The sequence below is a fragment of the Lemur catta genome, chromosome 8, assembly GCF_020740605.2.
Source record: "Lemur catta isolate mLemCat1 chromosome 8, mLemCat1.pri, whole genome shotgun sequence".
NCBI classification, from domain to species: Eukaryota; Metazoa; Chordata; class Mammalia; order Primates; family Lemuridae; genus Lemur; species Lemur catta.
This window is the reverse complement of record NC_059135.1, coordinates 55,003,976-55,023,213: the sequence shown is the minus strand read 5'-3', so window position 1 is coordinate 55,023,213 and position 19,238 is coordinate 55,003,976. Positions and strand designations below refer to the sequence as shown.

The 19,238-nt window shown below is 38.8% G+C and overlaps 1 pseudogene; it reads left to right on the top strand.

Moving 5' to 3' along the window:
* The first annotated feature begins 10,496 nt into the window (after positions 1-10,496).
* Positions 10,497-11,101, top strand: LOC123644119 (annotated as a pseudogene).
* Positions 11,102-19,238: the final 8,137 nt, after the last annotated feature.

Below are 19,238 nucleotides of genomic sequence, written 5' to 3'. Positions count from 1 at the left end.
CAGGGCAAAGCTCTTTTATGGATTCCCTTGGCTTTCTGCTTTCTTCTTCACAGCTGATTAACACTCAATGGCCATTTCTTTAAAAAAGAAAAATTCAATTCCTCGTTTTAATTAACTTCCCTAATGCAGTATTTACCACGGCCTTCTGGAATCCAGACAATGACTTGAGACTTCACAATACCTGATTTCGGTTCTGGTAATTCTCTGCTGCAGCTCACTAAATTCCAAATAGTATGTCACGGATGTGTGGCTAAAATCATGCCTGGCCTTAACTCTTGGCTGGCACACGTGAGGACTCCTGAATGCTGAGTTAGTGTATCTATTTCAGGTAATTTTTAGACAGAGCCCAAAGTTTTTTGCCCTTAGTTTGACATTTTGCCTCCACTTCATGGTCAAAGTCCTAAAATCAGTCTTCCATCCCTCTTGCAGTCCCAGACTCACTGACAGCATGGGTTTTGTTATTGTTAATTTTTACAAACTGGGAGGTACTTCTTTCAGCCTTTCTTTGAACGATCACTAAACAAGTGTTTATTGAGAATCCAGAGAGTGTATTTTACTTTATACATTTAATAAATATCTGTAGATTTGGCCAATCAAATGCACTGTTATTCTTTTATTTCAGCTGTTTAGTACTATATGGCAAAGGCAATACAGTATAATGGTTAGGAGCATGAATGCTAAGCCAAATGGCCTACCTTCAAATCTAGTTCTGACTGTTAGCAGCTATGTGATCCTGAACAAGTTAATTGATCGCTCTGTGCCTCAGAGTCCTCATATGTAAAATGAAGATAATAACAGTATCTACCTTTGAGTTGCTAATTAGTAAATAAATTAACAATTATAAAGCAGTTAGAAGAGTTTTCGGGCCCATAGCAAGCCATCACAGTGCTTATTCATAGTAAGCATTTATTAGAGGATGTCTCTACTGAAAGATCTTTATTGCATTGAGATGTGAGATTGTAAATTATCTACAACTAATTGTTGTGTCAACTACCATTCATCTATTACCTGTTTTGTGAGTAATGGTGGGTGATGGAGCCACAAAGGTGGATCCCACATAAACTCTACTCCTGAGTTGCTTGAGAATTGTGCACAGATATCACAATCATGTGATGAGTTGCTGCGTAAAGAAGCAGCCCCATTGCACAAGCCTGGCTACGACTGAGTCGGAGGGTGATACGAAGTGGCACAGTGCTCTGACATCCAAATCATTATTTCCTTTAAGCCTCTCCAAATTACCTCACTGTTGTCTGTGATCTCTGCTCCTGGAAAAAACTCAGGAAAAAAGAAAGGAAACAATTCCCAGTCTACTGTACAAAGAACCCTGAAGAAGATGTTCCTGTATATCATTGATTCTAAGGTGCATTTTTTTCCACACTTTTGTACTCCTCTGAAATTAGATGCAGCAAGAAAGTGTTGCCATTGCCTAGCATGCGCAAACGTGCTTCTAGCTGCTCATCTGTCCCTGCAGTTGAGTGATGTGCATTGTTCATGGCACAGGACTTGAGATTTATAGTTGTTAAATGTCTTTCAGATTGAGATTGAAATGAAAAGTTACTGTACATACAGAAAGGCAAGGAAACAGAGCAATGCAATGTGTGATTTTAAAAATTATGCCTAGTCTAAAAGAGTGCTTTCGTTAAACATAAAACAAAATTCTAAATGCTAAGAAAGCATTATGCCGTAGAGTTGGCAGCATTTTCTTGTTTTTTTCATGGTACATAAAATAGTGATTCATTTTATTAATATAATTAAAAGCTTTTAGATTTGATAAAATGTGGTACATTTTAGAGTGCTAACAACAATCAGGAGAACCTAAAATAGCTACCTTGAAAATGTCCCCAACATTCCAAACTTTCAATTTGCGGCAGAGCTAAGTTCCACCTGCACATATATTTAATTAATCTAAAAACTCATCTTATTGTTTAAACCTAAATAAATGTCTTTTGAAAAAAATATTCTTATGAATGTAAAATGAAGGTTTTGGTGGGCTAGTGAAACCACCCTTCAATAACGGGGTGCAAGGTGAGAACTGTGGTAAGGGCCTGGCTAAAACTAATGCACAGGCCTAGCTAAAAATAACGATACTAATTAGTAACTGTTCCCCTGTAATTGCCCCTCTGGAGCCATGCAGCTGGTGGTCATAAAGATGTTTGACTTCTCCCCATAGCTGGTGCCCATAAAGATTCTTAACTTTCTCTGTAGATAACATCACCTTTTTGAAACCTAAAGGTAGTTTTCAAGGTATCTTCCAGGCCCCACATTCCAGTGGACTGACTGACCCAGGCACACTGGCGGCCCCTACCAAGAAACTGACTCAACTGGAATTGTGACCCCAGAGACCGAAATAACACAAGAAGATGACTCGTATACCCCTATAATTTTGCCCTAATTAACAAACCTAAATGCCTATTCCCTTGCCTGCCAAACTAGCCTTAAAAACCCTGTCTCCCAAGTTCTTGGGGAGGCGGATTTGAGAAATTTCTCTCGTCCCCCCACTTAGCACTATGCGGAATAAAGACCTTTCTTTGACGGAAAACCTGCTGATTCAGCATATCGGCTGCCCGAATGAACCTGGCAGTGCAGCAACACTAGTTGCATTATTTAAATATGAATTAAAATAAATCATAACCATTAAAATGAACAAAAAGTCTTGACCATTCGCCCCATAAAATCGTCTTCAGAGGAATACAGACACATACACGATCCCTTGGGGAAACCCCACATTTAGATGATGTTCCACTGCCGCCCATTCGTCACTTCCTTCCAGCCACTGAAGCAGATCCCAATATGACATTTCCAGACTCTATTTGCATTTGCTTTCAAGAAATTACTTCTGCTCAGCCTGGGCAATAGTGAGACCCTATCTCTACAAAAAAATATTTTTAAAAATTAGCTGGGTGGCCGGGCGCGGTGGCTCACGCCTGTAATCCTAGCACTCTGGGAGGCCGAGGCGGGTGGATCGCTCGAGGTCAGGAGTTCGAGACCAGCCTCAGCAAGAGTGAGACCCCCCATCTCTACTAAAAATAGAAAGGAAATTATCTGGCCAACTAAAATATATATAGAAAAAATTAGCCGGGCATGGTGGGGCATGCCTGTAGTCCCAGCTACTCGGGAGGCTGAGGCAGTAGGATCACTTAAGCTCAGGAGTTTGAGGTTGCTGTGAGCTAGGCTGATGCCATGGCACTCACTCTAGCCCGGGCAACAAAGCAAGATTCTGTCTCAAAAAAAAAAAAATTAAAAAAAAAAAAAAATTAGCTGGGTGTGCTAGTGCACACCTGTAGTCCCAGCTACTCAGGAGGCTGAGGAGGGAGGATCACTTGAGTGCTGGAGTTGGAGGTTGCAGTGAGCTATGTATGATCAGGCCACTGCTCTCCAGCCTAGGCAACAGAGCAAGATTCTGTCTCAAAAAAAATAAATGAAGGAAGGAAGGAAGGAAGGAAGGAAGGAAGGAAGGAAGGAAGGAAGGAAGGAAGGAAGGAAGGAAGGAGGGAGGGAGGGAGGGAGGGAGGGAGGGAGGGAGGGAGGGAGGAAGGAAGGAAGGAAGGAAGGAAAGGAGGAAGAAAGGAAGGAAAAAAAGAAAAGAAAAGAAGAAATTCCCAATGAAAGACCCTGCACAAACTGAACTCACAGACACCTACTGCCAATTTAGTGTTCGACTTCCCCATAACCCATAATTCCCAAGTATATTTTTGTTACTAAAGGATGGAAAGTTCGATGTCCTACTCTGGCTGTAATGACTGACTCTCTGGGGTTTCCACATCATGGGAAACTTTGCCATGAATTGTTACCAACATTTTGGCACACTAATTTTGGAACTTTATAAGAAGGGTCCAATTTTAGCCTAAGGAAATCATTCTCAAGATTCATACTTGGCCTTCAATTCACTCTCAATTTGCAAACCCAGTCGTATGTGGTCTTTGACTCATTGGAGCATCACTTGCACAGATGGGCAGAATTCTTGTATCAAGAAGATTAAGAAATCTTCTTTGTCAGCAAGTGATACCTTCCCCATTTTTATACTTCCCACTAATTAGGGCTGTTCAGTTTTTGGGATCCTATCACAAAGAGCAGCTCATTAACTTTAATTATTTTTGAAATTCATTGACTCCAATGCAAAGTGAAGCTAGCAGGTGCCATAAGGTCATATTTGTGGAAATTAATTAACAAATGAGTGGAAGCTCTTATTAGCTAATACTTATTAGCTAATACTATCTTTGTTTTCCCCATTTAACCAGAGTGGGTCTAAGACCCTTCAAACTGGAAGCAGAGAAAAGGTAAGAGCGAAATGTCCAAAACATAAGAAATCCAGGTCTCAGGTTCTGGCCAGGAGCAGAGCACTTACCTGGCTCCTGTTCCAACATTTTTCCAACTAAATCAGTATTGGGTCTGGATTTAAAAAACTGAAAGATCAGTTGGTTTCCAAATCATCTCTAGCTGGTGTCTAAGAATAGTTTATTCCAGATCGAAGTTGACACCGAGAAGCTTTGCTAGGACCCCTCTGGCGTGACAACCTGTGAAAATCAGATTCATGGCTCATGGAAGTCCTCTGCTCTGTGGAGATGTGTCACTTTGCTGGTATTCTTTAAACATCAAACCAGTTAGAATCTGTTGTAGATTCCATTATTAAGTCCATGTCTGTTCCAATTTCTCTTTTTGAAAGTAACTTCCTAATGTGTAAAAGTAGTACTCTCCAATACTGCTAGAGGCAGTATACATTGGTACAATCCTTCCTTCCTGCCTTCCTTCCCTCCTCCTCCTCTTCCTCTTCCTCTTTCTTCTGTACAATCTTTCTTGAAAACAAGATAGGGCCAGGAGTAGTGGCTCGCGCCTGTAATCCTAGCACTTTGGGAGGCTATGGTGGGAAGATCGCTTGAAACCAGGGGTTTGAAAGCAAGAATCAGATCTCATAAAACACACATACCATTTGACCAAGATTTCCACAAGTATTTTGTCCAAGGAAATAATAAGAAATGCAGGCAAAGATTCATCAACAAGGATATCCATTATGGTGTTAATTGTAGTAGTCAAACATCAGAAAAACCTAAACATCCCAATAGGCCAATTTGTTGAATAAATTCTAGTACTTTCATTTGAATATTATATAGCAGAAGTGGTGTTTACCCTAAACTGTGAAGTTAAAGAACCATATCACAAAACAATACAGCTTTTTTCTCATTTTCAATATTTGTATACATTTCTAATAGTTATGAGCGGTAGAATTACAGTAAATTTTTATTTTCATGTGTTAACAACAGACTGAGATCTGTGTAAGGAAAAGGAAGAGCTTTATTTCTTATTTAAAAAAAATCTGTAGGTTGTGGGGAGCCTTTGGGATAAGTGAAAATGTTTTCTGAAGAATAAACTGGTTTTATATAAAGGAGAAATGTTATGTATTGGGTTTTGAGAAATTTTATTGGCATTAGTAAGGTTTTGAGGAGCTGGCAAGCTCTGATTGATAAGTGACAGTGGTGGAAAAACCAGTCTGAGAGTTGTAGCAGGTCATTTCAGTAGGCATTAGATCAAACTGGTTTCAGGTTACAGCAGGCATTTTCAGCTTGCAGGCTTGCAGAGAATTAATTTTTGGATCAATGTTTTGTGCCCTGAGTGTTTCTCCCTGCTGGCTTCTCAACTCTATTTTAGTTAAGTATGAAAAGAATGACCCAATTTGTATGATCAACTTTGACATTTTTCCCCTTTTGATTAGGATCTTTTTCTGAAAGTGTCGCTGGTCAACTGTTTTGTGGTTAGGCTTAATTGTCTCTCAGTGTCAGGATGGACTTGTTCCAATTGTCTCTGTTCCACATGCGGGGAAGGTATGTGGGGGTCTATGTCAGGGACCTGGTCCACATTTGGGTAACAATGAGGCTGGAAGGAAAAATGTTTTCATGGTAGATTTGTCCGGAATCTCTGGGCATCAGTGATTATCTTGAGGTGTTGCGTTAACATTATCTGATTAGGAGAGTTGGCGTTACAAAGATTAGACAGGCAATAGTAACAAAGTTTAAAAATCATAATAGTAAAAAAAAAATAATTAATTAGCAACAATATAATAAATTTAGTTTGTGTAATGGTTTGAACTAATAGTCCAGGCCTAGGGGCAATAAACTAAACAAATTAAAAGACTATGGGGGAAATTGGATGAGACCTATTATAGCCATTGAGTAGTATTTTATGACTGGGTTGAATTAAAGCGAGAATGTCAACGGTACATAATAAAAGGGTTTACCAGTACAATTTGAAGAAAAAGTTGTGTCATAATATTGTCAAAGCTATCTATAGCAGTTGCTGATTGTGAAATTTTCATTGTAGTATTATCTTGTCAAATAAAAAAGGTAGCATTAAGGAGGGTAAGAGTCTTCTTAGGATATGGAGTCTTGTCCTGATGTCTTAGGAAAAACCATGTACAGTGTGGAAAATGTTAACTTTTTGTCCTGGTTTGTAATTTAAGTATCTCCGGTTATGGCATCAGGCAGTTTGCTGAACCTTTTGTGTAGGCCATATATCAGGCACAGGACCTGTTTTTTTTAATTTATCTAGTTTTCGCTTATAGAGCTTTAGAAACAGAGCAGGTCCATCCTGTTTTAGTCATTTTATGGAAGAAAGTTGGATTGGAGGAACCCAGAAAAATTTAGGACTAGCCTAGTCTATTGGTAGATAACAAGAACTCAAAAATAATGTACAGAGTTCCAATCTAACAACAGGCATATTACAGTATTTTAGCATTAGTATTTAGTATTTTATTATTTTATCTTAGAAACACTTATAAGTTTTAAATTATAGCTAATTTGATCATATATAAAATTTTTAAATAAACATTTTAAAAATAACCAGTCATTTTACTTTATGACAGAAATTTACCATATAAGTTTTTTTTACATAAAATCATCTTTTAAGCTTTTTTTTATGAAAAATATATCTTTTGTCTGGGTGCAGTGGCTCACGCCTGTAATTACAGCACTTTGGGAGGCCAAGGCAGAAGGATCACTTGAGCTCAGGAGTTCTAGGTTCCAGTGAGCTATAATCAGCCTGGCAACGGAGTGAGAAGCTGTCTCTTAAAAGTATATATATTTATATTTATAACTTTTTAATATTTTTCTCTTAGTTATTGGTTCTTCCTATTGTTTTTATTTTTTCTTACCACATTTTGAACAACTTTAAATAACCTCTAAATTAGATAAAATTATTCCTTTTAAATAAAGAACATAATTTTATGCCTTTTTAATAATTTTTATTAAAAACATATCTTATATATTTTCTATTTTTATACATAGAATTATATGTTAATTAGAATTTTAACTCTTAGTAATCTTAAATTTTAGTGAAAACTTATGCAATTCATCTTGAAATATCTGTCATATATCAGCATTTTATATATGAGAACCATTTTATAATTTTTAGAAATATATTTGTCTATAACATAATCTTTTTGATTGGAAAAGATCTAGACATTTGATGAATAATAAATGTTATTTAATGTAATATAACCTTAAGGGTTTTTTTGATTTTTTTTTTTTTTTTCCGAGATAGGCTCTCATTTTGTTTTGCCCAGGCTGAAGTGTCCAGGCTGAAGAGCACAGCCCTAGCTCACAGAAATCTGGAACTCCTGGGCTCCAGGGATCTTCCCACCTCAGCCTCCGGAGTAGCTAGGACTACAGTGCACGCCACCACACACAGCTAATTTTTTTGTGTGGTTTTTTTATTTGTTTGTTTTGTAGAGACAGGGTCTCACTACGTTGCCAAGGTTCATCTTAAATTCCTAGCCTCAAGCAATTCTCACACCTCGGCTTCCCAAAGTACAGGGATTATAGGCGAGAGCCACCAAAGCTGGCCTAAGATTTTAAATTACATGAAAATTTTATTTATAGAAAATTGTCCCATTTATATTTACTCAATTCATTTTTAACAGTTTACTTAGATTATTTATGAGAACTGAGACATTAGACAAGCTAGTCATTATTTTAAGTTATTTTTTTGTTAATCATTTTCATAGCCTGTGAATATCAGATGTTTACTTAATTAAGATCCTTAAAGTTAAATACATAGCTACTTTGCCAGTAACTTTGATGATTTTGCAGTTTTATGAAACCAACAATATTAAATTAGTCTTATAAAAAAATACATGTTTTGGGCTGGGTTTATAGTTTTATAAACTTCATGCCAAACCCTGACACCTTAAAACATCTATCAGAGACAAATATAAAACTGTCTGACCAGTAAACCCAGACAAAAATGTATGCTGACAATTCTGAAGACATTTTAATTATTTTATCAATAATTTTAAAATTAGCTTATTTATTAAAGATTTATTTAAATCACAGGAACTTGGAAAATATTTGTACTTATTAATTTATGAGTGTTCATTTATTTATAAGTGAATTTGGTACTATGTAGACAACATATAACAATATACATGCATAAACACACATACATATGTACACAAATAAAGACATAGCTTTCATTTTTGAATTTTAGTCATGAGATAGTAATACAAACTCATTGGTTTATGAAAGACCATTCGATCTAAAGTATTTTTCTGACAAAATGGGATAAGGTTAAACCTTAAGAATTTTTTTTGTTAGGCAATCTTTTAAAGGCTATGAGCCAAATTTTGGGTAAAACAGTTTGAGTCAGTTACCAATATACTGAATTGGACAAAGAATAGGTAATTGTGAGATGTAACTAAATTACGTGAAGAGACCCAAAAGATAAGTTATTTTAACAAGGTCTATACAGTATTTTCTTGGTCTCAATTTTTTTGTCCTTGAAGATAAAAATATTGTCATTCCTTTTAGTATAGGAAGGGTATCTTTTACTTGGGAATTTCATCTTTGTTAGGTTTTCAAGTGTTTTGCTCAAATAGTGTGTCAGAATAGCTGAGTTCTGGATAAAAAGTTTAGCTCAGAGAAGGATAAAGAGAAAGAATTGTGAAAAATGCAAGGGGAGAGCTCTGGAGAGGAAGGAAGAGTTTCAGCTAGCTTTGAGACAGTATTTTGCAGTGAGGCAATCTTTGAGCCCTGAATGGTTCTTCTTCTTTTTTTCCCTAACCTCAAGATATTAGTAAGATACGCATATCTCATTTGGAATGCATGATTTTATAGCTATGGTCTTTTAACTTAGTTTTAAGAACAACAGACTGTTCGAATGATCCCTATAATGTTTGAACATGTCACCAGCTGGAGTCCCAACAAAATCTTGACATGTCTTTGAACTTTTCCAGGTTAATTTTATCCAAAGCCTTATATAGGTGAAGGAATTTTCCCCATAATTTTTAAACCTAAAGGCCATTGGAGTACCAGAAGGCAGTTGGTCCTAGACCAGAATTTGAGTTACCCATTGCACCGACCTGACTAAGGTGTCCCTTCCAGTGCCCTTAGCATGAGCACTCCTACAAAACCTGAAATGTGAGCATACCCTGCAAAGCACAAGTGTATCTTGCAATATGTGAGCATACCCCACAAAATGTGAGTGTACCCCAGAGGGCCCATAGAGCCAGAAGAATAGGCTCCCTCAAGAAAATAAAATCTCTGAGTCTTCAACCTAAAAACGGGAGATCTTGAATCCAAGAGGGCTGACCTCATTCTTCCCCAACACAGCTGGGAACACAACTGTGCTCCAGGGACTCTTGCAGACACCGATGTGTTGGTCCAGATGTCACTGGGAAGGAGATGAGGGACCATTTCAGATCGCACCCTTGTTGCCAAAGAAATGTTAACAAAGACTGTGAGATCTGTGAAGAGAAAAGGAAGAGCTTTATTATATTTTAAAAAATCTGCAGATTGGGAAGCCACAGCCTTCATACAAGTGAAAGTATGTTCTCCAAAGAACAAAGCGATGGTTAGAGGTGTTATAAAAAGGAGAAATGTTATGTATCGTTTTTTGAAAATTTTATTGGCACTCATAAGGTTTTGAGGAGCTGGCAAGCTCTGTTTGATAAGTGACAGTAGTGGAAAAACTAGTCTGAGAGCTATAGCAAGTCATTTCAGCAGTCATTAGATAAAACCGGTTTCAGATTACAGCAGGCATTTTCAGCTGCCAGGCTTGCAGAGAATTAACTTTCTGATTAATGTATTGTGCCTGGAGTGCATTTTTATCCCTCTGGCTTCTCAATTCTGTTTTATTTGGGTATGACAAGAGTGACTCAATTTGTATGATCAATTTTCACACTTCCATGTATGTTTCTGTATTTTTCAAGTTTTCTGCATTGAATAACTACCGCTCTTGTGATCAGAGAAGAAACACTACATGATTTTTAAAAGAAAGAAAAGCAAGCAAGCAGCCTCCTCGAGGCATCGCACAATTGTGGAAATTCAAAGTTGATAAAAATAAAGCTCCTTTTCTTTCTAAAAGATCAGGAAGGAAGAAGGCTGTGATTTGTTGATGGCTTGCCATGTGCTAAGCACTGGGTTAGGACCTTTTGTATATAGTATTCCACTTAATTATCACAATCAATAGAAAGTAGCTTCCGGTGTCGGTGTCGCTGGTGCAGATGGGTGAAGAAGGAGCAGGCCCTCGCTGCTCTGTCTCCTTCTGTCATGCTCTCTCGGGCCACATGACAGGCGAGGAGGAGGCAGCAGCCTCTGGGAGCCACCTGATTGGTGACCTGCATCCAGATGACAGGGAGGAGGGAGCTGCCTCTATGGTCAAGAAAAACAGATGAAAGAAGAAGAGTAAAGGGGCTGCTACGGCAGGGTGACAGGAAGGTGGATGAGGTAGTAAGACAACTGGAAAGGCAAACCTTGGAAGAGAAAGAGAGGACGCTGATGAGATGGAGATGGTGATGGACATGGGGCAACTGCAAAAAAGAAGAAAAAGAAGATGACGAGAGAAGCGAAAGTTCAAACAGACCCTCCCTCAGTTCCAGTTTGTGACCTGTATCCTAACGGTGTGTTTCCCAGAGGACAGGAATGTGAATACCCACCCACACAAGATGGGCAAACAGCTGCGTGGAGAACTACAAGCAAAGAAAAGAGAGCATTAGATCAGGCTAGCAAAGAGATTTGCAATGATTTTTAAGAAGTTGCAAAAGCGCATTGACAAGTTAGAAAATATGAGCTGAATCAAGCCTGGGGTGACGATGATAGAAAGCTTTTGCAACTAGAATGCACAGAGCAAAAAAGACAAGAAAAAAATTAAAAGAAAAAGAAAAAAGAAATCTATGGAAAGTTGGAAGATTGTCCACACAAAGTAATAAAAGAGAGTGGATTAAACACAGGCCTGGCATTTCCTACTGGGTGTTCTCTCGATAATTGTGCTGTCCCTTATAGTCCCAGTGCTGGTGACACAATAGTGTTACAGTATGATGGCATCTGTAAGATAGACTTTGGGACACATGTAAGTGGTAGGATAAAGATGAGGACGCAAGACTAAGAACTTAAGTAGCTTAACTTATCTCAGTTTAAACAATTATTAAATGAGAGGGTCAGAATTCAGAGTCAGGTTTCATTCATTTGTTCATTCATTAATTTATTCATATATTTAAACACACACATAGTTTTCAGGATGATTAAATGGTTCTGGCAAATGAAAACACAGAGTCTAATATAACAAACAGAGAATAATATAAAAATATCCATAAATTCACCTTCCAGCTTAAGAAAGAAAATATTTCAGATATGGATGATGCCCCCTGTTCACTTATCCCCAATTCCATTCTGTTTTCTTCCATCCAGGGGTAACCCTTATCTTGAATGTGGAAGGGGTAATTATTCCCATGCAAGTTTTTATTCTTTTGCTACATATGTTTGTATCTATAAACTATATTCAATCAATCACTGTCCAGCCAGCAAAACAGAATCCACTCTATATATTTCACATGAAGGAGGATTTAATACTGAGAACTGGTTACAAAGGTATAGGAAGGGCTGGAGAAGCAAATGAGATAGGTGGATTATGTTCAATTTCATCCATGTGCCCTCCAGATCAATTCTGTACCTTTCTGTGTGCTCAGAAAACTAAGTGGGACAGACTGCCTCACTGGACTCCCTTCACCTCTGGCTTCTGGTTGGTTTTGGCCAACGGGAAGCACTGGCAAGAGGTTGAGGGGCAGAGGAGAAGGAGAGGAGAGTATCTGTTCACTCGATTTCCTCCCTGTTGAGTTGCTACAGGTTAGCACTGCCACTACTAAAATCACCACTGATCCTACTAAAATGCTCATCTTCAGTCACCTCCTACTATTGCTGCTGCTGCCATCACTAGAACTGCCAGAAACAGAAAGAAAAATGGCATCTCCCTCTCTTCTGTTTCCTAATGTTGTACTAGTGCCTCACATTGGCAAAACCTAATCAGAAGCCAAGTGACAAGGGAGACTGTGACATGTATGTAGCTCACAGGTTCCCAGCCACTTGCGATACAGAAGAATGCAGAGCACATAACCAGCACAAATGCCTAGTATTGTTTGCATTTTTAAAACTTGGTAGTATCGTGCCATACATATCCTTGCTTTTTTGTTTAACTTTATACTTTTGAGATCTATCCATGTTGATACATGTGGCTCTAGTTTATTCATTTTAACAGCAATATTGTATTCAATAATGAAATTTCTTTTCTATTTAAAAAAAAATAGAGACAGGGTCTTGCTCTGTCACCCAGGCTGGAGAACAATGGTGCAATAATAGCTCACTGCAGCTTCAAACTCCTGGGCTCAAGTGATCCTCCTGCCTCAGCCTCTTGCGTAGCTGGGACTACATGGCACACCACCACACCCAGCTTGTATTCAATAATATTTCTGCAAGAGAACTAGTGAAGAAAGAAACATGGATACTACTGGAATTGGAACAAAAGAATTATTAAAGATAATATACAACAAATTACAAAATCTAAGTAAAATTGGGTTAAAGGAAAATGTTTTGAAAATCTGTTCATTCCTTCATTTAATACAGATTCACTGGGCTTCAAACATGTCCTAAGCATTGTGCTTGACACAAGGGACAGAATATAGAATATGACCCAGTCCCTCCTCTCCAGTGGCTGATGCACAATTAGATAGATGATTTTATCAGAGTAATAAGTTCTGTGATAGAGGTGTGACTAGGTTGCTATGGAGACTGTGATCCCTGTGTGCTGTGAAACTGTGCATCCCCTCACAGCCCTTCTTAATGTCCGTGGCATTTTTGTGACTTCTCAACACTGGAAGAAATTTTTCTGCCAAAATGAGTGAGGCTCTTGGTGCCCTCTAGACTTTACCCACTTCCTAGCATGGGAGAATTGTGAAACCTTCCAGGAGACTGTCCCCCTCGCACTCCCGTCCCTCCCCCGGGGTTGGTTACTCCGGGTCTGACACAGGCCTGGGAGGTGTCTTCTAAAGCCTCTGATGGGCCTGCCCAGCCTGGCTCCTCTCCAGCCCGTTTAGTTAGACTGTGTCATTGTAAGGCCACCAGCTCTTTCATTTGAATTCTGTGAGTCTCCACCTGGCCTATCTTTGGGTGGAACCGGACAGTACTGTCACCCTCTTCCAACCCTCTCCCCCCAAGCCACTGGCTCAGATTGTTTCCTGTGCAAACAGCGGTGAGCAGGTTGTTTTGAACTGGCCCTGAGGAAATGGGTCAGGAGTTGTGTGGGCGAGAGGGAGGGATGAGAGCTATTGGAGATCTGAGAATGAGTTTTTTTCTTTTAAACTTTTTTTTTTTAATATTAGTAATAAGCACAGTGGAAACCAGCATTTGCTTTAAAAAAACAAATAAATAAATAAACAAACAAATAAATAATATGGAGTGATTCTAACAGGACACACGTGGGTTGCCTCCTGGGCAGGGAACTGAGCGCCAAGCCACACTGATGGGAGGGAGGCTTATTCTTCACTGTTCACTCTTTTATATCTTTGGATCTTGTTCTGAACGTATGCATTACCTATCCAAAAATTAAGAAATAGAAGTTATTTTTTAAAGTATGGACATCCAAAAATACCACTAAGGACACAAGCGAAGATAAATAGTTGCAAAGCCCAAAGCCCTCACAATTGTTCTTATGTTATCTCTAAAAATGACTGTTAACACACCTAAAAATCTTACAGTAATTCTTTAATGTCATTAAATATCTAGTCAGCGTTCTGGTTTCCCTGATTATCTTATAAATGTCTTTACAATTTGTTTGTTCAAACCAAGAGCCATGCACTATATTTATCTATGGGCTTCTCCCCACCCCCTTATTTTTTGCATTTTATTTGCTGAAGAAACTAGTTTGTCCTGTACTTTCCCACAGTCTGGAGTTTGCTTATTGCATCCCCCATGGTCTTGTTTAAAGTGTTTCTCAATATGCTCTATTTACTGAAAAAGATGTAGTTAGTTTCTATAGGCTTGATCAGATTCAAGGGTTTTTTTTGTTTTTCGTGATTTCTTAGAAACACCAATATAGCAATACTGCCATTAACATTTTCTACCTGAAACCTTAATGCAGTCTCTGAACTTTTCTAAATATATTCTATAGTCACAAAGGTTCCTCCAGTCAGCTCAGGGATTTTAATGGTGAGGTCCCTGGTTTTAATTTCTCTACTCTGATCCATAAGGACTATGAAAACAAGACAAAACCTCCAGGCTGCCTCACTGTTCTCTTGCATAGCGCTGGGCTGGATTGTCCCTCCAGCTTGGCAGGAGAGGTAAGGGAGTAGTAAATGCAGGTACAATCCTGTCATTCCTCTTCCATTCCAGGGAGAGACAGGATGGTGTATTCACAGAGCATGAACTTTGGAATCAATGGGCCTGGATTTCAACTCTGGTTTTATCATTTACTAGATGTGGAATCTTGGGCAAAGTCACTTAACCTCTCTGGATCTCAGTTTCTACATCTGTAAAATTACTAATCTGAAGTTAATAATACCTGCCTGCCATTAACAAAATTATTTTTTGGGAGGCCAAGGTGGGAGGATCACTTGAGGCCAGGAGTTCGAGACCAGCCTGGGCAACATAGGGAGACCCTGTCTTTACAAAAAATAATTAAAAAAAAAATAGTTGGGCATGCTGGCACAAGCCTGTGGTCCCAGCTACTTGGGAGGCTGAGGCCAGATGATCACTTGAGCCTGGGTGGTGGAGGTTGCAGTGAGATACGTTAGTGCCACTGCACTCCAGCCTGGGCAACAGAGTGAGACCCTGTCTCAAAAAACAAACAAACAAAAAAATACAAAGTTGCTTTGATGATTAGAGATAATGCATAAACTGTCAAGGGAGTTAGAAAGATATAGCAGTCATTCAATAGACAGAAGCGATTTTTATTGCTTTAATTATGAGTTCAGTGGGAAGAGTTGTGTACTTAAAGTCAAAGTACCACTGCTGGTTCTGCTGCTTACCAGCTGCTGTGATTTAGGCAAGTCACAACCTCTCTCTTTTTCCACCTAAAAAATGGGAATAAAAATCCTTGCCATAGTGTTAGGTAGACAGTTAGGATCTCTGGCTATTCTAGGGACAAGGGTGTCCTGCTTTGGTGTGGTCTCAAGCAATTGCTCCACCTGGGAATAAGGATAAGGGTGAGCATTCTATTTTGGTGTTGCCTCACCCTTAATCCTGCCCTGAGCAATTGCTACACCTGGGAAAGGAAGGACTGCTTTATCAATCTGGGAATTCCCCAGCCTAGGCATGATAGGATTTAGAAAGTGACCTAGAGTAACCTAAGGGTAGTTATCATGTCATTAGTTTGACTCTGCATTGTGGTTCACTGCCCCGCTCCGGCCCAGGTGGGCCTTTAGAGACGGAGCTCCTATAGCAGATGGAATTTTGAGGACACCTGTTTATCATTTAATAACATCCCACAGCTCCTGAGAGCCCTCCCACAGACTGGGCTAGTAAAAGGAAACAATCCAAGAATTCAGAGAGAGTGTCAAACAGTCAGTCAGTGTGTCGGTCTGTCTGTTTCCTCTCTTAGAGACAGACTTGTTTTATTCTACAGTAAAGAGCTGCTCATGTGAAACTGCTTCCTGCCTGAGGCTATTCCATCACATTGGCCCTGCTGGTGATTTTTCCAAGAAGGAGTCAGAGGACCAGGATAATAGTCTAGACTTGACACTTTGGTGTGTCTGGTCATTCTTTGGCCAAGAGCACACCAAGAACCAAGGGCAGACTGCCACCCTGACAATGGGATCAAACAAGATATTTGATACTGCATCATAAATGCCAATGTTCTATAACAAGTCTAAGATATTGTTATCCAATTTGTTAAAGGACACTAATGTTGAAACCACAAGGGGGTTTTGGTCTAGATCCAGTTGCTGATTGCACAGAGACCCGATTATTGAGACAACTAGGAATGCCAAGGAAGGAAGAAGGGAACTTTTAATAGGACAGATGTCTTGTTGGGAAAAGCTGCCTTAAATCGGTCTCCCTGACTAATGGAGCTCAAGGGCTTTTAAAGGAGGGGCCACGTGCCTTGGGGCAGGTCGTGGTGTAACTAACAGGGGGCTACAGGCATTGGGGGCAGGTGGTGGGGGGTGGTGAATCTTGGCCTTAGGAAGTCTGCCCCTTGCAGTTTCAACAACACTTTGTCTTGCAGAAAATCCGCCATATCTGGAAAACAACTCAAAAGGTCAAGTAGTTATGGGAGAAGATTATAAAAAAATACAGGGGTTATTTAAAGTTGTTCATAGAGCCTGTTACACCAACCATTATTGACATAGTGGCCTAGTATATTATCTCAATCAGAGATCACAAACTGAGTGCCTGTGGATACTTCTATCCAGCCCAGACATATTTGTTTGGTCTGCATTATGATGGCCCACAAACTGTGGTTTAAAATTTAAAAAGATGTTAATTGATCACTGACATTAAAAAAAATGGTTGATTTCATAAGAGAACTCAAGTTTCTAGCTTCTCTTAAAAAGTCAAATTTGGCAATACTGGGCCCAAATTCCTAAATGTCCTTAATCAGATGGAGATGAGTGGCAGCTAGTCCATTTAGAAGGGGCTTGAGACCTCCAGTTTCCCATGGCTACCACTGCTTCCACTTCTCTCATACTCAGCCCAATTCATTCCCTCCATGGACATATGAGTCTGTGACCCCGGATTATATCAGTAATACATTACTGCTAATAATACATCGACATTTGCAAATGACATTTTATTCATACTAAGGCAGATTCAAGGTTTTTCTGTAAAAATATCACTTTCACCCAGTTACATTTCAACCCACTTTCTTAAGAAAGCATTTGAGTCACAGTTATCAAGCTGAGAACATTGCATAATCCTACATATGTTCCAGGTGTGTGTCTTCCCAGTGAAAATCATTTGTTAACAGTGTCCTGGGGGAAAAAGAATTTACATTAACAGGAAACAGAGCTCTTCCCTTGTTTCCAGGAGCAATTTCCAGATATACAGAATGATGCATTATCAAGCCCTTTGTAAGTCCCTGAAAGCCCCTTGACACTTTGTGACCTTTAGACAAGAACCCGTCTGCAATCACCTCTTAATATCACTCTATGCATCCTGCTTTAACAACATGATTGACATTGTCCCATGATACAGAAAAGGGAGCAAGGAGAAATAAATTGCCTGAGATGGCAAGATGTGCTCCTTTCTATTGCCCAAAACCATATAGAAACTCCACCAACTTCTTCCATATTCTGACGAGGTAATTTGGTGCAGCTCATGGGTTTCCTTCTCTCCACAATATCAAGGAGGAAAAAAACAGCCAAACAAGCAAGTAAATGGAGCATCAGAAGGTCAATAGTGTCCATGCTGCACTAGTTACTGGTCCTACCAGTACCTCTCATCTTCAAAGGACTCAAAGTAATAATTAACCCAAGGACTCATCACCTAAAATTAGGCACCTGCAAAGTTGCTAGGACTCAGCTACTAGAAGACAGTTGAAAGAGGCAGACTTAAGCAGATTCTTTTATCTGGAAAAAACAGATAGGTTACTTACCTTGGGTATTAGAGGTTTTAGGTAAAAATATATGTGTTAATAAAGATGATGGAAATGTCAAAGAAACGCAAGAGCATTGGTACAATTTGGAGCCTTGTTATCGAATTTGTTTAATGGGACGATTGTACCCAGCTCTAGAGATTCTCTTTGGCAGAGCTGCAAAAGCAGTTCAATGGAGAAAGGATAGTCTTTTCAACACATGGTACTGGAACAACTGGATATCTATATGTAAAAGAAATGGCCTTGAGCACATAATTCACACCTTATACAAAATTAACTCAAAATGGGTCACATATAATACTATAAAACTTCTAGAAGAAAACTTAGAAGAAAATCTGCATGACCTTTAGTTTGGTAATATTTTTAGATATAATACCAAAAGCACAATTCATGAAAAAAATTACTAGATTGGACTTCATCAAAATTTAACACTTTTTTGGCTCTGTGATATACACTAAGAAAATGAAAAGACAAGCCAAAAACTGGGGAAAAAATGTATATGTCACATATCTAGTAAGGATAAACAAAAATAAACAACTCAATTAAAAAATGGGCAAAAGATCTGAACATACACTTTACCAAGGAAGATACATGGGATGGTACACAAGCGTATGAAAATATGTTCAATAGCATTTGTCATTAAGGAAATGCAAATTAAAACCACAATTAGATAGCACTAGACACCTAATAGAATGATTAAAATCCAAAATACCAAATGCTGATGAGAATGTAAAGCAATGGGAATACTCACTTATTGCTGGTGGGAATGCAAAAACAGTATAGCCACTTTGGAAGACAGTTTGGCAGTTTCTCATAAAGTTAAACACCATACATCCCAGCATATGTACTCCTAGGTATCCATCCAAGTGAATTGAAAACTTACATTCATACAAGAACCTATACATTATTGTTTGTAGCAGCTTTACTGATAGTCACCAAAAACTGGAAGCAACCACGATGTCCTTCAACAGGTGAATGGAAAAACAAACTATAGTACATCCATACAATGGAATACTATTCAGTAATAACAAGGAATGAGCTAAGCCGGCTGTGGTGGTGGGTACAATCTAGAGCTGTGTGCAACATTCCCAGTAAACAAATTCAATAACAAGGCCCAAAATTGTACTGATGGTTTTGAAATTCTTTAACATTTCCATCATCTTTATTAACATATATATTTTTACCTAAAACAATACTAGGGAGGCTGAAGCGGGAGGATCTCTTGAGCCCTGAAGTTTGAGGCCATGCCCCAGGCCAGTCTGGGCAACACAGAGAGACCATGTCTGTAAAAAACAAACAAACAAAAAAGGAATGAGCTATTGAGTCATATGATATGCATGAATCTTAAATGTATTTTGCTAAGTGAAAGAAATCAGACCCAAAAGTCTACATAC